This window comes from Trichechus manatus, unplaced genomic scaffold (genome assembly GCF_000243295.1).
Source record: "Trichechus manatus latirostris isolate Lorelei unplaced genomic scaffold, TriManLat1.0 scaffold00054, whole genome shotgun sequence".
Lineage (NCBI taxonomy): Eukaryota > Metazoa > Chordata > Mammalia > Sirenia > Trichechidae > Trichechus > Trichechus manatus.
Window position 1 is genome coordinate 4576423 of NW_004443990.1, and position 15253 is coordinate 4591675.

The following is a 15253-nucleotide window of genomic DNA, read 5'->3' on the forward strand; positions in this document are numbered from 1 at the left end:
TTTGCTTTTGATTGTATCCCACATAATTCTCAGGGTTTCTTCATTTTTCTTTGTTCTTTTTTCTGATTTTTCCTCAAACAGAGTTGTATCCAAGTGATTTTCTTCAGTTTCTCTGATCCTATCTTCCATCATTTCAAACCTGCTCCTCAGCCCTTCTATGACACCATCCATTTCTGGAATCTTGTTGTTTTTCCTTTGGTTTTCTAATTGTTGTTTTTGTATGATTTCTAGTCGTGAATTTATCTTAGCGTTTTGTTCCTGTATTATTTTCTTGAATTCTTCCATTTTTTGTCTGTATTTTCCATGAGTTTGTCTGCCTTTTCCATGAATTTGTCTATTTTTTCCTCATTTTTGTCTGCTTTTTGCTTCAACTCTTGGATAATTCTGAATATTAGAGATTTGAATTCCCTATCAGTTAGGTCTAGTGCCTTTTCTTCTACCAGAAAGTCATCTGGGGTTTTATTTTGGACGCCTACTGGCACGATCCTGTCCTGTTTTTGTAAATGTTTTGATATTGTCTGCTGTCTTTGGGGTATTCAGTGGTTATTTTCCTCGTTTATTGATTGTAGATTTGTTTGTTTCATCCTGCTTTTTTGTTTTATTTGGTTATGTCTGAGCAGGCGGGCTGTGCATTCTTTGTTGTTTGCTCATCTGTGGGCCTGATACTTTTCACCTCCTTCTCCAGTGGGCCGGGTCAGTCACTCAGGTATGGTACAACAGGGCAGGTCCAGCTGAAGGGAAGTTGCTGGGATGGGTGTTTGTGGCATGTACCGGAGCTGACATTGCAGACTGGGAATCAGTGCAGGGCAGGTTCCAGTATGCCACACCTGTGCTGCTTGGGAATGTGACGTTCAGCGCACAGTGCAGGTAGGCAGGAAGGAGGGGGTAGATTGTGATGTGTGGAGCTAAGATGGGTATGGGAAAGAGGAGACAGAGGAGAGAGGAAGAGGAGCCAAAAACAAACAAACGAGAAAGAGTGCTAAGGGAGCTTGCTATTGGAGTGGAGAGATGAGAGACTGAGAAGCAGAGAAAACAAAAATGAAAAAAAAAATGAATAAATCAAGAAACTGGAAATGAAGAAAGACAAAAAAGGAATAAGAGAGAGAAGAAACAAAACAAAGAAACAAAACAAAACAAAAAAAAATACAAGAAAAAAGAAATGCCCCCAGGGATGTCCCTCTGCGTCTGCGCAGAGTAAGGGAGTAGCTTCCAAGACGCGTGGTACCACCTGGCTAGAAGGGGCTCCCAAGCCAAGAAAATAAAAAGAAAACACACAAACAAATCAGAGCAGACAAACAAACAAAAAAGCCCCAGGCAACCCCAGTTTTTGTAGGCTCCAACTGTCCTACAGATTAGTTTTCTCAAACAGTTCTCAAACTTTTCCATGACGATTCCTAGGGTCTGTAGGTGTTTTAATTCCAATATCTGGGTCATCTTGGAGTTGGTCTTCATTGATTGTGTTTTCTCTTGGGTATGGGTCATAGATTTTCCTGTTTATTCACGTGTTGAGTAACTTTGGATTGTATCCTGAACATTGAGAATGATATGTTATAGAAACTGTGGATTCTTTTATGTCCCTCTGAAGAGTGTGTATGTGTGTATGTAAGTTACAGTCAGCCCTGCATATCTGAGGGTTCCGCATTCATGGATTCAGCCAAGCGCTGATCATTTGTTTGAGCACTGTTTGCCTCACATCTTGTTCATTCGCTACTTTGCATTGTGTGTACCCTTTATTCTTGTCATTATTCCCTAAACAATGCAGTATAACAACTAATTACATGGCATTTACATTTTGTTAAGTATTATAAGTAATCTAGGGATGATTTAAAGTATATGGGAGGGTATGTATAGGTTATATGCAAATACTATACCATTTCATATAAGGGACTTGAGCATCCGCAGATTTTGGTATCCGTGGGGGTCCTGGAACCAATCTCCCTCAGATACTGATATATTTGTATGTTCTTATTATTAAGTAGGTGGTTAACTTGGTTGAACCCAAGTTGGAAACTCTGTCTCCCTGCAATGGGCAGTAGCTCAAGTATCTGTGCAGTTGATTAGCTTTAGCTGGCCTACTTGAGAGTCGGACCTGGGCATGTGTGGTTAAGGGTAAGCCAGAGATCTGAGGCTTTTCCTCTGTGGTTCTCTCCTCTCTGGGATTCCTTTCCCCTCACTTTCCAGCTGCTGATCTCTGGTTCATCAAGCCAGTAAATCCTAATTTTAGCCACGTCCTCAAGCTAAAACCATAAAAAGAGGAAAACTTAACTAGGGCTATTCCTTTCTTCCGAGTCTCCATCTCAGCCAGTGTTTTGTCACTGTCCTCTGCCTTCACATGGTTGTTTTGCACACTTTGTCCCAAGTTTATAATTGTTACCTATAGGAGGGTTGCTCTGATAGGAGCCACTTGGCCATTACTGGAAGCAGAACTCTAGCTTGTGGTCTTTGTTCTAAGAATAGTGGAAGCCCTTTGGTGTGAACATATTTGCATTTCTAAATGGTCACTCTGGCTGTGGAAGGTTATGAAGTATGTGAGGGGAGGAGAAAAGAAAGAATAGGATGACTCAGGTTTTTGATTTGAGCAACTGGGTTGAATGCGGTATCATTGACTGGAAGAGGAATGAGTTTGAGGAGGAAGCTGATGGAGTCAGTTTGGGCAGGCTGAGTTTGAGATACCTGGGCTTCAGCTAAATGGAATATCAAATAGAAGCTGGATATATGAGGCAGGAGCTCAGAAGAGAGGCGTGAGCCACGCATCCACAGTTTGAAACTAAGGATAGGCAAGAGATGAGAGGGCTAGGAGCTACTGGCAGGGGCCTCACTCTTGTACAGACAGGCTGGCCTTGATGTGGGAGAAGTAGAAAAAGAAGGAGGGGAACTAGATGGTCAGTAGCTAGGCTGAGGGGAGGAACAGTACATTCATTGAATCATCAGTCAGTCAGCCAGTCAGTCGGCATTTACGAGGCACCTGTTGTGTGCCAGGCAAGGTGCTGGAGATACAAAGATAAGACCTGGTTCCTCCTTTTAAAGAGCTCTCAGTTTAGTAGGGGGATGGAAATGCACTTGCTTGCAACACAGGGAGCTACGTAGAGGCACATACAAGGATAAATAGGGACACAAAGCCCATGGTGGTCACTGCTGCTTGGGGAGGTCAGGGAAGTCACCTATCAGAGGTGACATGAGCTAAGTCTTAGAATGTGCTGGAGTCATACCCATTTGCAGTTGGAGAATCTGCTCAAAGGAGACCAAAGAATGTAATGGATGATGAGGGGTCTTCAGAAAGGTTGGTGGAATGGATAATGAAAAAAGCTTAAATATGCAAGGGCCTGGGCCACAGACAGAGCCTTTGGGTGAAAGTGACTGGAAGGCACGTCATAAATTCAAGATGAAGAACTACTTTGACACCAGACCCGACCAGGTTGCCCTGACAGTGTCCCTTTCTCTGAAGGAATTCAAGCATGGAGCATTGTAAAAAGGTTATATTAAGAGAGGTGGTTGGATGATATGACTGGTGCTCTTATTAGTCATGCTACCATGATGCAGTTAAAAAATGTGGTTGGTTCATAATGCCATGTGCATGTCCAGGTAGCATTGTGCTTCCTGGCATGAAGAAAAATTGTGGGACAGAAGCATTTTTACAGCAGGAAGTTAAATGACTAGAACGTTCACATACCATCATGTATAAGACGTGTTATTCGAGGAGGAACTGGAGCTAAATTCTGTCAGAAGTAAATGAGTAGGCCTCCTCTGGGGTTTAGAAGCTGGGAAGACTAATCATTCAGAGTGAACTTTGAGAGAGGATGTATTTGGTGCCTTATTAAGGAAATAGATTTGGATGGAGACGAGACCTCTAGTGACGAAGAACATGGTCTTGATTTAGTCCTAAATTCCAACTGTGGTTCTGTCTGCTGGGTGGCTATGGCTAAGTTACTCATTCTGTCTGAGAAAAATAGTTTTACCCTTTCCATTCAGTTGTTTAGAGGATGAAATGAGAAAACAGATTTAAATGCCTGTTATAGAGTAGGCATTCAACAAATGGTCTTGGTTATGTTTATTATAATGTAGTATTAGAAGTATACACCACTTCTTTTTTTCTGCCTTTTTTTTTTTTTTGTCTGTCTTTCTCTCTGTCTGTCTTTCTGTTGAATATTCCAAGTCCTAGGAAACTTGGTCTCTCAGTCGACTGACTTCTCTACAGGGCTTCGAACTGGACCGATTCGAACCCTGGTGAAAATTTGCATTTCCACCCCAGATATACTGAATCAGAATCTACATTTTAACAAGATCCCCAGGTGACTCTTATGGATAATAAATTCTGAGAACCACTGTTCTACTAGTGGTTCTTAGAACTGGTCCCTAACCATCAGTATTAGCATTGTCTGGGAACTTGTTAGAAAATCAAATTCTCAGCAGGGGTTCAAACCGGAACAACCAGTTGGAAGTCCCACTTCTCTAGCAGGGAGAGGCGATCCACACTGAACTGCAGCCTGCCGCGAGTTTTCTTGACCGGGGGGGGGGGGGGCACTGACCTTGACCACAGTCGCGTCGGTTGCTCGTGACATTGAGATTGAGCAGGTGAGTGGGTAATTACCGTCTCCTCCGGGTTAGGAATGAGCCAGAGGCGCGCAGCGATCGCAGCGTGTGATTGGCTGCCAGGAAACCGTATGTTGATGAGGCCTGTTGCTGCTTTGAAGAATTTCTGAAAGATTTACAAGTGATAATAGTGTTTTGAATATTGGTCATAATGACCAGATCATTATGAGGTATAAAATGTATCTGAAAAGACAAATGACCTGAGAAAAATACCATCATCGCTGTAATGTGTGCGGCTTGCCGGGACCCAGCAGAGGCGGTGAGTTTAAGATTGATTATGCTTTTAGTAGTTTGTTACTAGAGAAGTTTCTCTGATTGCGTAGAGTACCGAAAACTGCAAGGAGGAGGTTCTGCGTTCTCTCTTAAGCGTGAAGTTGGATCTTCGTGTTGCTTTTCTGTGACTGCCCTTTCCCATTGATGATCGTTCTACTCTTCCTTTTGGGAGAGTAAGAGGGAAAGGACGCGGTCTGAGTGGCTTTTGTTTTGACTTTGTCTTAAAGGTAGTTCATATTTTTGAGTAATGTGTTTCTCTTTCTACTTGTCATGCTTACTAGATTTCTTTCATCTTTGTTTAAGCATTTGGTTTGCAATAATGCTTTAGTTTGCCTGTTTTTAACTAACACTTTCCCTTTTTCTTTCAGCACCTTTGATTACGACTTAGGATCTATTTCTTCCTATGGTTTTCTGAGTTGCTGAAAAGTTTTCTATGCAGATGCTGTTTCTAGGACAGGCTTGTGTTAAACATGCTCTTAGAATTTTGTAACAGCTTGAGCAGCTGTCTGAGATACTCCGCTGGTCTTACCCTGCCTAGAGCAAGGGAGAATGAAGGAAACCAAAAGACATAAGGGAAAGATTAGCCCACAGGACTAATGGACCACAACTACTACAGCCTCCACCAGACTAAATCCAGCAGAGCTGTGATGGCACCTGGCTACCACCACCAACTGCTCTGACTGGGATCACAATAGAGGGTTCCAGACAGAGCTGGAGAAAAATGTAGAATAAAATTCTAACTCACAAAACAAGACCAGACTTACTGGTCTGGCAGAGACTGGAGAAACCCCTAGAGTATGGCCCCTAGACACCCTTTTAACTCAGTATTGAAGACACTCCTGAAGTTCACCCTTCGCCAAACATTAGACAGGCCCATAAAACAAAGCGAGACTAAATGGCACACCAGGCCAGGGGCAAGGACAAAAGGCAGGAGGGGACAGGAAAGCTGGTAATGGGGAACCCAGGGTTGAGAAGGGGAGAGTGTTGACATGTTGTGGGGTTGGCAACTAATGTCACAAAACAATATGTATATTAATTGTTTAATGAGAAACTTAATTTGCTCTGTAAACCTTCACCTAAAGCACAATAAAGAAATGGAACATAGGGGAAAAAAAAAAAAAGAATTTTGTAACAGGGTTTCTCTGTTTTCTTTAAGATCTTTCTTTCTTTAATTTGCCTTTTTGAGCAACAGTCCCAAAGCGCTACCCCAAGCAGCTGACATTCTGGATTCACTTTCTTGTATACTGTTAATCTTTTTTCTGGTTTACTTCTTCATTTTGCTGTAACACATCTTCTAGAGAACCTAACCTAAGACACCTGTGCCTTTACTCTGGAGGGGATACTATCTCTAGCCTCCCAAGTCTACTGTGCACACATTCTTGAAAAGATATTCCAGAACAAAGACTGATAGTCAGAAATGTGAGAGATTCATGGATAATTATCTCTAAACAGTAACATGATTAAAGTTTGAAGGGAAACCTCTGGCTACTGCTTGGATAATGGATTGGAGAAGGCAGCCACGAATGTAGACCAGGCTGCATCTCGCTGAGAGATGATCACTTGACTAGCCAGGGGTGGTCGAGCTGGAGAAAGGTGGATGAATTTGAGGGGTGCTTAGGAGATAATTCAGCAGCTTTTATGACAGGTTGATAAGAAGAAAGGTTTCAAGGATGACCCTTGTTTTCTGGTGTGTGCACTGGATGGGTGGACAGTAGTACCATCACTGAGGCAGAGAACTGGAAGAGGCCCAGTTCTGGGGAACAGGCAAGATTCGTTCGGTTGGATACATTGAGTTTAAGGTGCTTTTGAGATATTCAAGACAAGATGTCAGTCACCTAGATGTCAGACAGATAAATCTGCACCTGAGATCTAGTGACTGTTAGGCACTGCACCCCAGAGTCAGACGTCCTGGACTGAAATCCTGGTCTAGCATTTACTATCTCTGGTGATACAGAGCTAGAAGGGACTTTCATGGTAGGTGATTTAGTCCAATTCCTTATTTCACATTTTAAAGTTGAGGATAGTGTTTTTCTCTGTCTTGTCTCTGCTTCTCTCCCCACCGCCTGACCCCAAGTCTCTAGTGCCCAGAAGTGGCGTGTTCTGTAGGTGTGTACATATGGTCGTGGTTAAGTGTAGGGCAAGGTCTCAGGTTCATCTTGGGAGGCTGAGTTTTCACCAGCTACCCAGCTGGATAGAAAACCCTGGTAGTGTAGTGGTTAAATGCTATGGCTGCTACCCAGGTGCTCCTTGGAAACTCTGTGGGGCTAGTTCTACTCTGTCCTGTAGGGTCGCTGTGAGTTGGAATCGACTTGACAGCAACGGGTCTGGTTTGTTGTTTCTTTTCTTTTACCCAGTTGGATGACTCACTGGAACTATTCGTAGTCTCCGTGAGGATAGCAATTGTGGGTCTCGTTCTCCTTGTTATCTGCCACAGAGCATGAGAGTGCTGTTCTTTGAGTAAATACATAACCGTTGTCTGTCAGGAACTGTCCAGAGGGCCTTAGGTCAGGGGATGTATTTGTTCTTAGCCTTTGCTCTCTCCAGTACTTCTGGTTCCTAAGACAGCTCCTATTATTAAGTGGTTCATTCCCTGCTACTACCCGCTGTGATTGCGCTATGATTTGCTTTCTTAGCATTTATGAGAAATGCTTAAATATCTCACTGCTCTTCAGACAATGCACCCAGATTCCCCCTTTTTCCATATTAAATGCCCACTCCCTAATGCTTCCACTGCCTAATTCTCTTCAATAAGGAGCCCTGGTGGCACAGTGGTTAAGTGCTTGGCTGCTAGCTGAAAGACTAGCAGTTCAAACCAACCAGCAGCTATGCGGGAGAAGGATGTGGCAGTCTGCTTCTGTAAAGATTGCAGCCTTGGAAACCCTATGGAGCAGTTCTGCTCTATCCTGTAGGGTCGATATGAGTTGGAATCGACTTGACAGCAATGGGTTAAGGTCAGTTTATTAAATTTTACCTACAATTTCTTGTCTCTAGGCAAAACACAAAGAGCCTTTACTTGGGTAACATGGAAAGAGATAAGGACTTACAAGATACAGGATGGGGGAATATTAGTGATCAAGGTGGCAAGGAATAGGCATGTGGCCTTGGGGGAACGACTTAACATCTCTAAGCTTCCATTTCCTCGACTTCTTAGGGTTATTTCCAAGATGAAAGGGAGTGGTCCATGTAAAAGGTTTATTAGAGGGCCTAGTTCATAGTAAAGCGCTAGAGAAATGTTAGCTTTTTTCTTTTTTTAATAAGAGAAATCACATTTAAGACAGTTTTGGGGGGGAGGGGTATATAACCTTACAGACTCGTCACTTTATTTTTATTTTTAAATAATATATTTACATTGGTTTTTATTTGGTTTAATACTGACAGGCACACAGAAGAAAACAAAAAAGGAGCCATGGTTCACCTGCTGATATTTAAAAATAAAGCTGATAGTCTTCATGTTGATAGGTGCCATAGAGTCAGTTCCAATTCACAGTGACCTCACGCACAACAGAACAAAACATTGCCTGGTTCTGCGCCATCTGCACAAACATTGCTATGTTTGAGCCCGTTATTGCAGCCACTGTGTCAATCAGTCTTATTGAGGGTCTTCCTGTTTTTCGCTGACCGTCTGCTTTACCAAGCATGATGTCTATCTTAGTCATCTAGTGTTGCTCTAACAGAAACACCACAAGTGGATGGCTTTAACAGAGAAATTTCTCTCACAGTCCAGTAGACCAGAAGTCCAAATTCAGGGCATCAGCTCCAGGGAAAGGCTTTCTCTGGAGGAAGGTCCATGTCATCAATCTTCCCTTGGTCTGGGAGCATCTCAGCACAAGAACCTGAGGTCCAAAGGACGTGCTCTGCTCCCAGCACTGCCTTCTTGGTGGTATGAGGTCCTCAATTCTCTGCTTGCTTCCCTTTCCTTTTATCTCGTGTAAGGTAAAAGGTGGTGCAGGCCACACCCCAGGGAAAGTCCCTTTACATTGGATCAGGGATGTGACCTGGGTAAGGGTGGTGGATTACAATCCCACCCTAATCCTCTTTAACATAAAATTAAAATCACAAAATGGAGGCCAACCACACAATTCTGGGAATCATGGCCCAGCCAAATTGATACACACATTTTTGCAGGGACATAATTCAAACCATGACAATTTCCTTCTCCAGGGATTGTCCCCTCCTGATAACATGTTCAAAGGAAGCAAGTCTTGCCATCCTTGCTTCTAAGGAACATTCTGGCTGTACCCTGTACTTCTTCCAAGACAGATTTGTTTGTTCGTCTGGCAGTCCATCGGATATTGAATATTCTTCACCAACACCATAATTCAAATGCTCAATTCTTCTTTGGTCATACGTTTTCATTGTCCAGCTTTCGCATGCATATGAGGCAATTAAAAATACCGTGGCTCGGGTCAGGCGTACCTCAGTCTTCAAAGTAGCATCTTTGCTTTGGGACACTTTAAGGTGGTCTTTTGCAGCAGATTTGCCCAATGCAGTAACGTTGTTTGATTTCTTGACTGCTGCTTCCATGGGTGTTGACTGTTGATCCAACTCTTAGGTTGAAAAATTCAAACAGTACAAAATAACATAAAAGCAGACACCTCCCAAGAAAGAAAAAAACCCCAAAGTAACAGTTTTTGTTACTTTGTTTTGTTGTTACAGTTTTTTGTTACTTTTTACCTACCTAATTAAAAAAAATTGAGAGGCAGTTTTCAAAATAAATCTCTCCATTTTTCAGTTAAGATTGACCTAGGTATCCATACATTGTTTTGGAAAAACGACGCTGGTGAGCTGGATAAACGCCCCTCACACTCGACTTACGTGGGCAACCAGCAGTTAAGTAAAAGAGTCAGATTAACCCCCTTATTAGCTTTCAAAATTCAGGATTTTAGGGGGTAATTTTTTTTCTTTTTTTTAAATCTCACCCATAGAGGCAGTGTGTCAGAAAAGTAATTTGATGCACGGGAGCACACCCATTGCTTTAAACTGGTCCGGAAGTGTTAGCGTTTTAAGACAGAAAGACAGTAGCTTTTCATTGGCTGTCGGTCCATAATAGGCTAATTAAGAAACGTGAAGTCTTAAAGTTTCTCAAAGAAAAATCATTTTAAGAGTATTCAGAATGCTTTTTTGAATGTTGTATATAAATGATACTTACAAAATACATTTATGTGATATTTCTGAAAAGATAGTAATGTGGAAAACAAATCGCCATTGCTGTAATGTGTGCGGGTTGCCAGGACCCAGCAGAGGCTGTGAGCGTGACGTTAAGACTATACTTTCAGGGATCATTTCTATAGTTTGTTACTAGAGAAGTTTCTCTGATCGTGTAGAGCACCGAAAACCACGAGGAAGAGGTGCAGCGTTCTCTCCTGAGCGTGAAGCTGGCTCTTGGTGTTGCTTTTTGTAATTGCCATTTGCCATTGATGATCGTTCTTCTCTTCCTTTCGGGAGAGTAAGAGGGAGAGGACGCAGTCTGAGTGGCTTTCGTTTTCATAATGTTTAATGGAAGATTAGTCTAGGAGTTAATACATGTATTTTTGTGCTTGTAGTGTTATTAGTTCTTCTGTAAAACTGCCCCATGTGTTTTCTTTCTAAGTAAAAGCCCAAACAATGCTCATGGCTATCCAGTTGACTTAGACTTATGATAATCTTATGACAGTGTAGAACTGCCTCATATGGTTTTTGAAGAGTGGGCTGGTGGATATTAAATGCCTGTGTTTTGGTTAGCAGCTATTTCTTAACTACTGTAGCACCAGGACTGCCTGCTTTACAATCAGGAAAAATGTGAGTCAAAGTTGCAGCCTTTCACCATATCAAAAAAAAAAAAAAATCTAGCCCCTTGTTGCGGAGTTGATTCCGACTCCTAGTGACCCTATACCATACTTTACTCAATGTTCTGAAGAACCTGGCATCAGGATTGGAGGAAGACTAATTAAAAACCTGGGATATGCAGATGACACAACCTTGCTTGCTGAAAGTGAAGCACTTACTGATAAAGATCAGAGACCGCGGACTTCAGTATGGATTACACCTCAGCATAAAGAAACAAACATCCTCACATCTGGACCAATAAGCAACATTATGATAATTGGATAAACGGAGAAAAGATTGAAGTTGTAAAGGATTTCATTTTATTTGGATTCACAGTCAACACCCGTGGAAGCAGCAGTCAAATCAAACAATGAATTACATAGGGCAACTCTGCTGTAAAAGACCTCTTCAAAGTGTTGAAAAGCAAGTATGTCACTTTGAGGACCACGGTGGGCTTAACCCAAGCCATAGTATTTTCTGTTGTTTTATATGCATGCAAAATCTGGACAATGAATAAGCAAGACTGAAGAAGAATTGATGCCTTTGAATTGTAGTATTGGCAAAGAATTGAATATACCGTGGACTGCCAGAAGAAAAAATCTGTCTTGGAAGAAGTACAGCCAGAATGCTCCTTAGAAACAAGGATGGCTAGACTTAATCTCACGTACTCTGGACATGTTATCAGGAGGGGACCAGTCCCTGAAGAAAGACATTATGCTTGGTAAAGTAGAGGGTCAGCGAAAAAGAGGAAGACCTTTAACAAGATGGACTGACACAGTGGCTGCAACAATGGACTCAAGCATAGCAATGACTGTGGTAATGAGGCACGACCCAGGCAGTGTTTTGTTTTATTGTACGTAGGGTCGCTGTGAGTTGGAACTGATTCTACAGCACCTAACAACAACAACAATCCCTATGTGATTAGATTCGGGGAGTGGAGTGAGTTGGCAGGGGTGAGGACCATTTAGCAACTTATTGCATTCATCTACATAAGAGAGATGGTCGCGGTGATGAAAATAGAGAAAAATTGACCAGATTTGAAAGCTGTTCAAGTGGTAAAATCGTCAAACTTTGGGAATGGTTAAATCTGGTCATGAGGGTATCTCAGGAAAAGACAACTTTCAGTGTGGTCAGTGAGACAGAGGCATAATGTGATGACCATGCTGTCTAATTTTAACCTGGATTCTAGACTAACAGCTATGTTTTTTTTGAGAAAAACATTTTTCCTCGGTGGTCAGAACCAAGATATGAAACCATATGCCTTGAAGAGTCTTAACCAAGTGACCATCTGCATCCCTCAAAATGCACGTACTCAGGAGGAGTGCTGTCTGGGTGCTGTTGTCAACAAGATATTTTTGCAAGATAGACAAAGAAAATATATGTAAACATCTTGTGACCATGATGTAAGTAAGCATCCTGTGAAACTATCTGTAATCACTGACTCTACTATTAATAACCAGTAACCAATCAGAGTGTGATTATTACAATATTCATTGATTTTACTGTAATTGCCCTCTCTGTGGTTTGGTTCCTCTTTTTACCCCATAAGAATACTTGTATAACGAAACTGTCCCTGGACTACTTGGTTCCATTTTCAATGGGCTACATAGTTCCCTAATTGCAGTTGTTTTAAACCCTTAATAAACCTCCCTGTTTTAACTTGAAACAACATTCAAGTTTTTCTCTACAACAAGGGAAAGGGGCTATCAAGGATAATTGTTACGTTTTATGGCTTGAGCAAATGGGTGAACAGTGTTGAGATGAAGGAAATGGAGGTGGAACTGAATTAGGTTGGGCAGTGGAAGTGATGGTAGAGTTTAGGGCACATTTAGGAGAAAAAAGGAGGAGATGAACTCTCAAAGCCAACTGAGAAGGAGCAGCCAGAGAGTTAGGAGGGAAACCAGACAGAGTGGATGTGATGGGAACCAAGGAAAAGAAACGGGACAGTGACTGTGTAGAAAGCAGGTAAGAGATTAAGACGGAGATAGAAAAATATCCATGGGATTTACCTACAGTGGTGACTATTGGTCCTGTGGTGGGGACAAACTGGTTTGGAGTAGATTGTTCAATAAAGGGCATGGAAGAGGTTAGGCTGTGAAGGAGTGTATAGAGGTGGGTGTGTGTATAGCTGGGAGGAGTGGGTGTGTATATAGCAGAGAGCTGTGGGATCCAGGCAGGGTTTAATTAAAGATAGGAATGCAAGTCTGAATGCAGATGAAAGAACTAACTAGGTAGAGTGGAAGAAGTTGAGACACAGGCGAGAGCAGCTTCCAGAATGTGAGAGGCCTTTGAACAGGCCACAGATGCTGGGGACTGCAGATGCTGGTGGCTTTGTCCACATAGTGACACCACATGGAGGGCTTTTCAGCTGATGGCTTCTAGTTCTGTCCCAACTGTGAGGCTAGATCATGGCTGAGTGAGATTAGTGAGTAGGAGGGCTGAGGAGAGTAGCGAAGGAATGAAATGATCATCACAGAGAGCAGATGAGAGAAAGGCACCCCCTGAGAGTATGCCCACCTTTCCTTCCCCTGTCCCTGAGTGGTACAGATGGTTATTGCACTTGGCTGCTAACCAAAAGGTGAGCGGTTGAAGTATGCCCAGAGGTGCCTCGGAAGAAAAGCCTGGCTATCTACATCCAAAAAATCAGTCATTGAACACCCTATGGAACACAGTTCTACTCTAACACACATGGGGTCCCTATGAGTCGGAGTTGACAGCAACTGGTGGTGGTGGTAGATTGAAGCTTTGAGATTGCTTCCTAATCTTGGGAGTATCTGTCTAGAACACAGTTATTTTCTCTTCCTTCCACTCCAGCTGTAAACCACACAGTTCCCCCTTGATTTTATCCTTCTGGATCCATGTTGGCCAGCCTTTCACAGTGAGCCCTAAATTAGCTCTCAGTCCTCTTTGAAGGTTTGGGTATATGGGGTATATGCTTTGGAGTTGACTCTCTGGTCTGTTATTTACTAGCTGTTGGTTTTTGGGTAGTTGCTTAACCTGTTTGTCCCTCTGTAAAGTAGGTGGATGTAGTAATATGAGCATTGACACAGGGTTGGTGTAAGATATAAGTGTAGTTGTAAGGTATAAGGTTTGTAAGGTTGCAAGTACAGTAGTAATTGAGTCTACCCCCTCCCCTCCCAATTTTGAGAAAACCACTTCCCTAGGTTAAAAATCTGGGTTCCTATCATTTGTTCTGGGCACAAACCAACTTGTCACTATGGAAGCCTCTCTGTCACTGACTCCTGTAGCCATTCCATTGCGTCCTATCGACTTGACTTCTAGAGCATCCCAAATTTGTCTGTGTTTCTTTGTTTTCTTTTCTACACCCTTGTCCTGGCCTAGAAAACTCTCAGGTATCTGACTCCCGCCTACCTTCCCATCTCCCCTCATGCCCTGTGTTCTCTAGCTGTCTTGCTGTTCTTGGAACACACCATCTTCTTCGGGCCTTTGCACTGGCTGTTTTCTTGGAATAAAATGCACTTGTTAGGAGGAGATCCCATGACACGTGTGGGAACGTGACACGTCAGTGTGAGGCACTCCGCTGACCCGCTCCCCAAGGAAACTAGTGAAAAGTATTAAAAACACATCAAAACCCAAACCCCTGGCTGTTGAGTTGATTCCGACTCATAGCAACCCTATGACATTTACAATAAACATTTAAAGATTCTGGAAATGGTCCTAAGGCAAACAGCAAATAAAGAAACATCTATTCAAGAATGTCTATGAAAATCCTTAAGAAAGACCATAGTCTGTGGTATTTGAACCAAGATCTCTCTCCCTCCCACTCTCCCCTTCCCAGCTCAGCCAAGTGGAGACTCCACTCCAGACAGGTGCAACCAAGAACACAGCACCCAGATGGAAGCCTTCTTCCTGGGAGGAACAAGATGTCGGTTTTTCTAGCCTGCCCCCAGCTGAGAGATGAGGGTTCCCTTCTTCTGCCCAGCCCCCAGTAGTGGAATGGAGGCTCTACTTTGAGCAGGGTGCGCTGAGAATACGGGAGCACTTATCACTCTTGCCCCGATAGTGAGGCCGTGTTCCATGCCAGGAGAGGCAAGCAGACAGGACCACCATAGACTGCTGTCTCCCCTTCCTGAAACTGAGCGCTCAGCTCCTGGAGCAGGGGTGTCGCTCAGAGGAAAGCTTGTCATTGTCCCCACTCCCAGCTCCAGAATCCTCAGGTCTCAGAGATTTTGCCTGGGGTCAGAAATAGCCCATAAAACAGCTCCTAATCTCTTCCCCCAGTAACTGATTTCATTTGTAACAGAGTAAAGTTTAGTGTTGAAAAGCAAAGATGTCACTTTGAGGACTAAGGTGCACCTGACCCAAGCCATGATACTTCAGTCATCTCACATGCATGCAAAAGCTGGACAATAAATAAAGAAGACTGAAGAATTGATGCATTTGAATTACAGTGTTGGCTTTTTGAATGCTTGAATATTGAAAACACCATGGACTGCCAAAAGAATGAACAAATCTGTCTTGGAGGAAGTACAGCCAGAATGCTCCTTAGAAGCAAGGATGGTGAGACTTTGGACATGTTATCAGGAGGGACCAGTCCCTGGAGAAGGACATCATGCTTGGTAAA

General features: G+C 42.9%; 1 protein-coding gene, 1 non-coding gene and 1 pseudogene across 2 annotated transcripts in view; all 3 read left to right on the top strand.

Moving 5' to 3' along the window:
* The window catches only part of TEX14 (testis expressed 14, intercellular bridge forming factor), a 112667-nt gene that overhangs the window by 31608 nt on the left and 65806 nt on the right, over positions 1 to 15253 (top strand). The window lies entirely within an intron of this gene.
* Positions 4862 to 5066, top strand: LOC111820883 (uncharacterized; annotated as a pseudogene).
* LOC111820880 (small nucleolar RNA U3) lies at positions 10124 to 10339 on the top strand. Its single transcript, XR_002824375.1, has one exon. It is a non-coding gene; the product is annotated as a small nucleolar RNA U3 (small nucleolar RNA).